Source organism: Danio rerio, chromosome 6 (genome assembly GCF_049306965.1).
Source record: "Danio rerio strain Tuebingen ecotype United States chromosome 6, GRCz12tu, whole genome shotgun sequence".
NCBI classification, from domain to species: Eukaryota; Metazoa; Chordata; class Actinopteri; order Cypriniformes; family Danionidae; genus Danio; species Danio rerio.
In genome coordinates this window covers 53,414,937-53,426,576 of record NC_133181.1, presented here as the reverse complement: position 1 = coordinate 53,426,576, position 11,640 = coordinate 53,414,937, and the positions used below count along the sequence as shown (strand labels likewise).

The 11,640-nt window shown below is 36.2% G+C and overlaps 1 long non-coding RNA gene across 3 annotated transcripts; it reads right to left on the bottom strand.

Moving 5' to 3' along the window:
* Positions 1-8,664: 8,664 nt before the first annotated feature.
* On the bottom strand, positions 8,665-11,337 carry LOC137496024 (uncharacterized). 3 transcript variants are annotated; one of them, XR_011016095.2, is made up of 6 exons: positions 11,292-11,337; positions 10,658-10,730; positions 9,567-9,700; positions 9,271-9,439; positions 9,073-9,168; positions 8,665-8,901 (listed from the first exon to the last, which is right to left on the bottom strand). It is a non-coding gene; the product is annotated as an uncharacterized lncRNA (long non-coding RNA). The 3 variants fall into 3 exon arrangements; XR_011016096.2 differs by lacking the exon at positions 10,658-10,730 and having other exon boundaries at positions 9,258-9,439; XR_012408231.1 differs by lacking the exon at positions 11,292-11,337 and having other exon boundaries at positions 9,258-9,439; positions 10,658-10,933.
* Between the last annotated feature and the right edge of the window lie 303 nt (positions 11,338-11,640).

Sequence of the window (11,640 nt, the reverse complement as noted above, 5' to 3'; positions counted from 1 at the left end):
ATGAGTTATCCTCAGTCAAACAGAAAGAAAGACTAGGGTTGAATTAATAGCAAGAGAATGGAGAAAAAACATCACAGGCAGGCTTTTGAAAGGTGAGCACGGCAGGCTTTGATAGCTGTCTGACTTCAGCTTCTGTTGTAGTGCTTTTCATCCTTTCAAAGAATCCTGGTCAAAGTTACAGCAAACATCCCAAAAGTTTGGGTCAGCTGGACTTGGTTGAGAATAACAGATATGATAAGACTGTGTTTAAACATGCTGAACTTGCATTTAAGTCAATCTTAGGATTAAAAATTCTTCATGAAATCCATTTGCATGCTTGCAAATTCATTCAAATAGCTGACTTTTATTGGAAAATTGCATGGAAACATTCATAGTTTTTGCACAAGGTGAAACTAACACTACAGTGTAAAAAAAAAATGTAATGACAAAGTCAAGACAAAAAATGTTTTATGTTGCTTTAACTTATTTTAATAAGTTAGTTAGGCTTCAATATATTTTAGGGGTTATGCCGAGTTCAGACTGCATCATTTTCTAAGTAGTCGTGTAGTCACAGATGTTTTCACACTGCATGACTATCTGGGCTAGCATTTTCTCGCTGCTTTGTTTACACTGCAAGATGGATCGGCGACAGGGGCTTTCACATTACATGACTTTACAACAGGAAGAATCGCCGACAACTTCGTTCAAACCACATCTCACAGCCAAAAACACGCAGTATATCTTTTGTTATTAACTAGATAACGAGAAAGAAGCCTTTAATGGGGTAGAAAATGTACATATTTGCTCGCCTGGGTTTGAAGGGAATTAGCAATTTCTCCTCAACTTTCTTTTTTAGCTTTCTGTATGAAACCTCAAACAGACACGTGTGCTCCTGTCAAACCTAGTTTTTCTTTAATTTTTTGGGTCCAAATAAACTGAGAATGAGCATTTTTTACTTCCCCTTAACCTCCCGCTGGCCTGCAGGTACACGCAAACACAAGTGAACGCTGCTCACTCATTGGCTGTAGGTGATCGCCGATGTTATTTTCAGTAAAAACAAATTTTCACACGGCATGATTTGAATCGCAGACAGCTCCAGATATTTAGCATCCAAATATCTGACAAGCATTGGCGACTCATCAATGATTCGCTCAGATCGCGTCTTTAATAGTTCATACTGTGTGATTGTCACTCACGTACACGAGCACCGATTTGCCAGTGATTTCAAGCATTTGTCTGCGATTTTCTCAAAACCTCCTTCTCAAAAAAAAACATGCAGTCTGAACTCGGCATTAGTTGACGTAAGTTGAGATGGCATGATGGGTTGCAGCTAAAAGGGCTACTGGGTACTGGGTTGCAGCAAGAAGAGCTTCAGCTGCGTAAAACATATGCTGGAAGAGTTGGCGGTTCATTCCACTGTAGTGACCCCTGATAAATGAGCGACTAAGCTGATGGAAAATGAATGAATAAATGAAAACTATTGACATCCATAGTGTTTGTTTATCCTACTATGGAAGTCGGTGGTTACAGGTTTCTAACATTTTTCAAAATAACTTCCTTTGTGTTCAAAAGAGAAAAAAAAACATAAAGGTTTGAAACACCTTGAGGGAAGTACGTAACAGACCTTTTTATTATGACGCATTTAACGGTCATCAGCATCTTAAATCCTTAAAAGTTTTTAATATTGCATTTTTTTTAAAACCAAACCCTAGTAGCAAAGAATTCTGGCCCAGATTTGGCATAAAGCTGCCACAGCAGGCATTCATCCGGCACTGGCATACAGCATGTGGGCCAAACATGGTTTGGCAGAGTTGGCACTGTTTTTAAGGCGGCACACAAGATTTGGGCCAGATGAAAAACGTAGTATTTGGCCCAGATTTAAAAATTTGATAAGTGGGCCATGTGAGTTTGGCCAGTCTTGACCCACATTTAAAATACACTAAAATCATTTTTGAGTAAAGAAAAAAAATTCTACCAATCAGGTCACTTTGAGAAAAAGCGTGCCCATAGTGTGCCTAAAGCACATCACTCCATGGGTTTATCAATTTCATTACCATCGTGACACACCAACCTATCTGGCCCAGTTCAGGCCCAATTATGAGTTATTAACTTGGCTGAGACTTGGCCCAGATATGGTCCATGTTTGGCCCTTGTCTGGAACCCAGATTTGGTCCAGTCATGTACTGTAATTCACTGCGGCATGTGGGCCAAGCAAAACCTGATTGTGTGGGCCAGAGCTGGGCCAGAGAAATTTTGCTATGTGGGAACCTATATTTATATGTACTTTTGTATGTAAAAATGAATTACCACTTGTGCAAGGTGTTTTTAAGGCAGCATCTATGGGACAGGACAATACACTTGATGTTGTTTTCTCTTCTGGCTGCAGTTATCAGTCTCACTTTTTTATTTCATTGTTCTGAAGGTCTTGATGACACCATTAAGGTTTTTTTTTATTTGAGCAAATTGTTGGGCTATAAGTTTACCCAACTATGACGACTTCTGCTACTTAGAAACTAAACTTAAAATTTCATTGAGTGAGCTATCTCTTTACCATAGAACTACAAGGAATGTAATGCTAATTCAGCTATAGGGCTGTTGAGTTTCACCTTGTTTAAAAACTTATAGTTCAAGGCAACAGTTTTTCACACAATTTTCTAATAAAGTCAACTATTTAGGATAAGTATTTCTTGTTTTATATTACTCTAGATTTTTTTATTCGCCTGTAACTAGATTGGATCATGAAAAGTGGGCGTTTTACACCTGAACGGAGCTACAATTATATATAAGTTTGCATTTGACATCCACCTTTGAGAGGCCTTTTGACCTGAATGTGGAGGACACATGCTTATTGCACATTTTGCCAACAGTGTTTTAGAAAATGCTGCCTTGCCACTAGCCTGAAACTATCATTAAACGCTATACTGTAAAAAAAGTTACTAGATATTTTCCATGCTATAAGAGTTGGTATATGCAGAAACGTAGATAACTTAAACTAAAATAAAAAAGTTAGATCAATATAAGTCTGCCAGCTTTTGTCACAGTATAGTAAAACACTTGATAACTGCGGTGGTGCAGTAGGTAGTGCTGTTGCCTCACAGCAAGAAGGTCACTGATTTGAGCCTTGGCTGGGTCAGTTGGCATTTCTGTGTGGAGTTTGCATGTTCTCCCCGCATTTGTGTGGGTTTCCTCCGGGTGCTCTGGTTTCCCCCACAAGTCTAAAGTCATGTGGTACAGGTGGATTGGGTAAGCTAAATTGTCCGTAGTGTGAATGAGTGTGAATGGTTGTTTCCCAGAGATGAGTTGCATCTGGAAGGGCATCGGATACGTAAAAAACGTGCTGGATAACTTGGTGGTTCATTTCGCTGTGGCGACCCCAGATTAATAAAGGGACTAAGCCGAAAAGAATATGATACCTGCACAAACATGAATTCATTTTGTAGTATTTCTGTTATTCATTCATTCATTTTTTTGTCGGCTTAGTACCTTTATTAAACCGGGGTCGCCACAGCGGAATGAATCCCCAACTTATCCAGCAAGTTTTACGCAACGGATGCCCTTCCAGCCGCAACCCATCTTTGGGAAACATTCACACACACTCATACACTACGGACAATTTAGATAACCCAATTCACCTGTACTGCATGCCTTTGGACTGTGGGGGAAACCGGAGCACCCGGAGGAAACCCACGCGAATGCAGGGAAAACATGCAAACTCCACACAGAAACACCAACTGAGCCGAGGCTAGACCCAGCGACCTTCTCGCTGTGAGGCGACAGCACTACCTACTGCGCCACTGCTTCGCCCTATTTCTGTTATTAATTCTTATTAAGATTTTTTGATAGGTTTTTGTTTTGTTTTGATGTTAAGAACAAAATATAGTTTTACTTCATTTAAATTAGCTGAACATCACTGCCTTTTGTGCTAATTTAATATAATGTAATGTGTCCTCGTAAAGCACCCAAACCATTCTGCACACACACACAAAAACTTCTATCTGTGTGTGTGTGTGCATGTATAAATTAAATTTATTTATTATCTTATGTATATTTTATATACATATACAGTGGCGACACGGTGGCTCAGTGGTCGCCTCACAGCAAGAATTTAGTTTGTTCGAGTCCCGGATGGGTCAGTTGGCATTTCTGTGAGGAGTTTGCATGTTCTTCCTATGTTGGGAAGGGTTTCCTCTGGGTGCTTCGGTTTCCCCCACAGTCCAAAGACATAGGCAAGCGGCAACCTTCCACTCTCCTCGTGAAGCAAATACGAAACTGAAACTGCAATTCATCGAAATTCGGTTAGTCCTGGCTCCATAATAGAGCAAATTTCTGTTGAGTGCCCTTTGTTAAAATGGGGGACTTGACAGCAAAAAAAAAGGTGTTTACAGCCTGGTACAAAGAATGATTTTGGTTCATATAGCTTACATTAACTTTCAGGCCAACTGGGAGGGAGTGATTTTTTTTTTTTAGAACTAATCCGTTTTGTTTATGTTAAGTTATGCATAGTCTGCATAATTAAGAGCGTGGCCACTTGAGTGACAGCTAGGTCTCACTGGTCTCCGTCACTTCACCTTAGCTGATTCCGGCTGATTAGCTGCTGAACTCGGCAAATTCATCATATTTTTGTTTTGTTTTATGTGGCTTTACACAGTTGGTTGCTTTTTGGAATTATTTCTTACAATTATCAGATGATATGGCATGCTGTGTGCACTTAATTGTGCTCACTAACCATTCACGTGGTCTCCATTTCCCAGGAGTGAAATTATATACTTAAATACCATCTCTATAAATGTATTTGTTTTACTTGAGATCATTTATCATTTATATTTTTCCTTAGACCTGTAATGCACTCCAGAATCTGACAGATTGATTAGCTGTAGTCATCTGAAGCATTGTCATACAGTGTTATGCCTGGATTTCATCAATAGTCTTGCATTTACTATTACAGACTATATTTTAAGTATTTGGAAGTGATTTGCGCTTTCCTCTTGTAGAAAAAAATGTCATAAGAACAATGTTTAGTGGCTCAATATATTACAACAGTGTTTTTAAAAAATTTAGTATACAACCAAGCACATGAGGTCAGAACACAAACCAGTCGCAGGTAATAAAGTATTAATTGTTTCTCTTAAAGAAATGCCTGTCCAAGCAAAATGCTAGCAGGCGTCTGTAGCTCCACTCATGCTCTCCCTCTTTGCCCTTGTTTGGGATCCCCTGGTCGATGCGATGACGTGCAAAGAAATTGGCAATGGTTGCCACACCTACTGACAGTGACGTCACTGATACCACGTCCATATCTTTTACAGTCTATGATATATACATACACAGATATATATTTTTCATGTGTGCAGACTGGTTTGGGTGCTTTACGAGGACACATAATGACATGGGTGTGACCAGTATTAGGCCCAATCCCAATTCTATTTTTGTATAGAAAAAATAGAATTTTTCCCCTTGGCCCTTGAAACAGAGTGTGAAGGGGAAGGGCTTCAAATTTTCCCCTAGGAAATGGGACAGCACTACAGCACCTGCACACATCATCATACGCCATCAAGATCTCTTGCTTCATAGATCAGACAATCGCAACTGCTGTAGTGATTCCAGTTGCTTTTTTTTTTTTTTTGTATTTATCTTCAGGAGATTACTGAAGACATTTATTATGTTATCATAATGATATAATGTGGCAATAAGATCATAACCATACTTTGCATTTACACAGTGGCCATATCCATTTATGTAAACACACTAAAACAACATTAACATTATACACCGAATAACACTGTAAAAAGCTCTTTCTCAGCCACTAGACATTACTGACAGGGTATTCGAGTGTCAGAATGTTGTGGGACTGCTATACAGGAGTTATCATTATGGATTATAGATCATGAAATTTAACAGTTTTTATTTTAGCAGGCTTTTTAAAAGCATGACGGCAAAACATAAACGTGGTTATGAATATATTAAAACATGTGCTTGCTAGTTGTAAAAATTTGTAATAATGACAAAAAAATACTGATTTGTGGATCTCTTTACTTCCGGGAACTGCGATCCTGCTGTTGTAGCTGGCGTATTCTAGGAAATTTTCTTACCCCATGTTTCGAGTGTGTTCCTGAAAAATCTCGTTCAAAGGGGTATCTTTTTTTTTTAAGATTTATTTTTTGCCCTTTTTGACATGATATTATTTTAGACAGGAAATGAAGTTGGAGAGAGAGAGGGGGTAGGGTCAAGAAATGTCCTCAAGCCAAGATTTGAACTCAGGACACCCTGAAGTGCTACTGCACCATATGTCAGCGCGCTAACCACTAGGCTATTGCGCTGACTGGAAGGGGTATCTTGCCCTTCCCCTTTGCCCTACGCCTTTAAGCTAAAGAGGATTGGGAAGGGCTATGGGGTAGAATTGGGATTGGGCCTTACTGTAAAATGTCGAAGTGGTTTATGAGGTCATGTCCTGTGTCTTTGTATTTTGAAAGCATTTAAATAAGCATCCTTATCAGTGTTTTTTAACATTCAAATTTTGATTCAGATTTCCTGTGAGAATAGGGTTTACTTTAGGGGTGGGGTTTGGGTACATAAAAAAAAAATTATTAATTGGATTAGCAAATTAATTTTTTAAGGTAAGTGTTCGCAAACAAGTTATTTGGGCCCAATTTAAACAAACAAATAAAATGTAATGATGCTTAACTTAATTTGTTTGTTTTAATTCAGTTCATATAATTTGTTTGCAAGCACTTACCTTAATTTTTTTGGAAATGCAATGAATCTTTTTTCAGGCTATATACAGTAGTATTTTTTGCAGTGTAAAATACATTATGCCAATGGAGTCCTCAGTTATAAACCAATAAAACCAAAGTGTGTGTTTGTGTGTGTGTAAGTATTAACAAATTCCATTCAATGTTTATGCTTTCTGGTGGTTCATTCCGCAGTGGCGACCCCACATTAATAAAGAGACTAAGCTAAAATGAAAATTCCTTTCTCAACTATTCCCTTTTTTTTAGCAGACTGGCTATCGATAAACCTGCAGTTACCATAAAAGGTACAGTTTGAGCTAACACAATCCAGCAGAAACAAAGCTTCAATAATTTCCATCTGCTGAGTTTTGATTAGTTTTATATTAAGTATAGCTGCCTGAAAGTAAAATGATATATTAATTGGCTTCAACACAGCATATAAAAATAAATCTCAACAGAACACGGAGCTCTGCACGCCATATTAAAAATGTATTTCAGTCACACTTTCTTATTTCCCTCGGTCTGTAAGGTCACTCTCTCCTCATGGTGAACTTTGTCTTTTCTAATCCTCCTCCAGCACGGTTCAGCTTCTCTCCACACGCCGTTTCACCTGCAGCCCTGGCCGCTCTTCTGGAGGCTGAGTTGGTGTCGGTCGGTCAGCACGGATGCTCCATAATCTTTATCCACTCACCGGCCCGTTCCAGCCCTGCCCCGAGCAAGAGAAAGAGAGAGAAAGGCTCAGATTTAATGCGCTCCTCCCAGACTTCATTATTTCTCCAGACTAACATCGTTTCTTTCCTTCAGACCTTGAACTAGACATATGCCGATATTCAATATGTCAATAGCAAAGTAATATACAGTACTGTGCAAAAGTATTAGGCCCCCAGTTACACACTGTAATCCCGAATAAGTTGACAAAACTCAAAAAATTTGAGGTAATCAGTTACGTCAAATTTTTTAAGTTATGAAATTATCTATTTTAAGTAAACAGAAACATTAAGTTTTGAGTTTGTTGTACTCATGCAAGACACTTCACCTAACTTAAAATACCCAAGTTACTCAGCTTATACGTTTTAATTGCAATTAACTTAATTGTTTTAATTTTTCCAAACTTTAAATACTTAGTCACCCAGCTCATACATTTTAATACCAATTAACTTAATTGCTTTAATTTCTTTCAACTTTAAATACTTAAATCACCCAGCTCATACATTTTGATAGCATTTTTTAAAATTAACTTCTCCATCGTCAGTTTCACAAATAAAATAAGGCATTCGTTAAAAAAATAATAAGTGCACATTCTGTGAAGTGACTCGTTTAGTGTAAACTACACAGAAACTGTATATATATATATATATATATATATATATATATATATATATATATATATATATATATATATATATATATATATATAGTTGAAGTCAGAATTATTCGCCCCCATTTATTTTCCCCCCCAATTTCTGTTTGACGGAGAGCATATATATATATATATATATATATATATATATATATATATATATATATATATATATATATATATATATATATATATATATATATTCAGTCTTGGTTGAACTATGATTCTGCCATTTACTTATTCCAAACCTGTTTAAGTTTCTTTCTTCTGTTGAACACTTAAAAGGTTATTTTTGACCAAAAAAAAAAAAAAAAAGCTGAGACCTGTAACCACCGATTTCCACAGTATTTGTTTTCCTATTAGAAAGTCAGTGGTTACAGGTTGTCAGCTTTACTTAACTTTTGTGTTCAACAGAAGCAAGAAATTCAAGCAGGTTTGGGACAAGTGAAGAGTTAGTAAATGACAGAATTTTACATTTGGACAAACTATCCCTATATATAATAAAATGCACCCTTACGAATTAAAGGTAAATAAATGTTTTGAAGTTACTACCCCAGAGACAGTCTTTATCAAGTAAAAAAAAAAACAATCAACTCATTCTTTAAGGTTTCCATGCTACGAGACTTTTTATTTTCCATCATCCATGCCAAGCAAAACTTTTTGCACAAGTTCAAAGTCCTTTACTATATATTATGTGAAGAACATACATTAATCCATACAAGACAAGAAAGGTCTGGAAGTGTGCTGTGGGTGGTGTCCAATTCATTCTTCAGGACAACAGAGACCCTCAGTGAATGCAGGGCCAATAAAGCATCTTCAGTCAGCAGGATTATCAATCTAAAAATATAATTCAAGGATATTAATGTAAGGACAGTATCAAAATGACTGAGCCAATATTATATGATTCATCAACTATCCGTGATTACAAATATGTTAAGTAAAAGTTTTCAAAACTTTCATCTTTTTATTAAACATGCCTAATTGTGAAAAGAATGAATGAAGTCTTACCAGGGTGTTCCTAAAGAATCTTAAGTCACGCTCACGCAGCAAGACCAAAAGACCTCTGATAAGAGTAGTCCGTCATGAACTGACATCATGCAGTTCCTGGAAATCAAGTATAATAAATGATGAATAAATGATTTTAAATCAATTTAAAAAAAAAAAAAAAATTCAAATTATATTTTAATGTATACTTTAACACGTGACCCCAAACATTCCCGCTCATCATAAGCCTTTAAAAGATTAGCCAGGGTATCTGCTGTCTTGCCAGTTTTGGATGCTGTTTGCCTTGAAATTGTCATCAAATGAAATAGGTGGTGGTCCAGTTGTGCAAAGAATTTGTGGGGAAAATTCTCATTTGTAACATGTTGGTACTCTGCAAACAGCAAAAAGAAACAAGAGAGAATTTCATAAAACAAACCCACACCACAAAATATACAATTCTAGAAAAAAATTTATTAATATTATTATTATTATGTTTCATTTACTTATCTATTTTTTACCTCAGATAAAAAATCAGGTGTTGATCAGATGTTGAAAGCAGGATCTTCATGTTGTAAACTGAACTCAAGGTCTAGCTGAAGTTTCACTTTCCTTGTAGTTCCTATCTGTAGTCAGCAACACCCGACCTTCAATTCTGTAAGTACACAAAGTCACAGTGTCATTTAGCTGAGAGTGGAAGTAGTACAATTGCATGATGTCTAACGTTAACCTCCAAAACGGTTAGCAATAGAGCTGATTATCATGTTAGTTGCTTTGATTTGATGAACACAGATTTAATTTAAACAGTATTGAAATTTCTAAAACTGAATAGGACGACAAAGAAATTTAAGGCCTGATTTTAAAAGCTAGAAATAACAAAACTTACCTTATTGTCTAATGATGTAAAAATATATAGACTAAAATATTTATATTTTTAAGATATAAATATATTTTAAGCTACAAAATTTGCACATCAGAAAACTATGTCTTGTTTACCACGTCTTGAATATTTTGTTTTGTTATTATTTTATTTAATAACATAATTTTGTATTCATGTGTTATAGATATGCATACTTTGTTTTTTAAGCTGTTTATATTCTCTCCAAAGTAAACATTTTAAAAAATAGATTGAAAAAAAAAAAACTTTTATCATACCTTTAAAATACATTTGACCTAAATGACATTTAAACTCACTTAATTGATCGCATTAATCAGGTAATCATTGATATGCAGAGATGTCGTCTTAAGCGCGAGGAAATATTAAGTGTTGATCAGTGCTGGTGATTGAGGTAAAGTTAGTTTTATATTTACACATTCAGACTTTCTCCTTAATAATATAATTTCAGAAAGGTAATTTTTGCATATTCTTAATGGTGAAATCATATTAGCAGCCAATGACTTTCAAAGTACAACATTGTTCAGTCAAAAAAAATAGTGCATTTAGTGTAATGTTGTTTTCATGTCATACTTGCATGTGATTTCAGAACGAATAGACAAAGTACCATGGTAAACAATTTATGGAGCGAGTCACAAGTTGTTACTAAATGAATGTATGAATATAAAACCAACTTTATCTCAATGTGGTAGTGTAAAATGAAGCTCTGCTCTGTACCTGCTCAGGTGAGGAGCGCAGCTTAAATGTTCTCCGTCAGGCTATCCTCATACATGGATCAGCAAGCAACAAGCTGCGTGTGACAGAGTTAAGTTTTGAGACTACGTTTTTGCGCGTCATCAGAAAATACCGTTAAGTGTTTAGGCGGAGATCATTTGAGTTATGATTAACGTTATGTTTCTTGCGCCTTTCGTTTCCGAAGTGCCTACAGATTGCAAAGATAATACCACATTCACACACTGGATGGAGTTCAGCGCAGCGCCATGACATGCGGTTGTGAGAGCGTGCGTCTCCATGACAACTTCAGCACAGGCTGAGAAATGGCATACTCGCGCCAAGATTTAAATTTTTTTGAAAAACGTAATCTGCCGATTTTAAATATTTTTGTCTTTATCACACTCTGTTAAAATTCAGAGTTAACACGTTACAACTAACGCTAACGTTGCACTGATTCTAACTTTTAAAACAGCAATGTTAACGTTAGTTAGCAACAAGTGAGGCTAAACATGTTTTCTGTAATGTACGACATGTAAACGCACCCTGATTAACTCTACATTACATTGAACTGTTACTGTGATTATATTAATTAAAACATACATTTAATATTTCTTGGATTTGTAAATATTTTACTTACTGTAGTGTGAAGCGAGGCCGATCCGCCATCTTGAAAAAAACGAATGAAGCATGAGCACGTACGTGAACCTGGATGACGTCAGACGCAAAATCACTGGGCTGACAGATTTTGAGTTAATGAAACTTTAAAGAGACATTTTGTATAAATTAAACCCAGCAGAATTGTTCACCTTACTTGAAAGATTAAATTTTTTCAAACTCAAAAATAAGAAAAAGTTCTAAATACTCATCAAGGTTAATTAAGATAAACGAATTTTAATGATTTAAGTTAATAGAACTCAATTCAATTAATTAGTTACAGCATTAGGGTTTACAGTGCATCTGTTGTTTTAGTGAGGGTATAATGACAT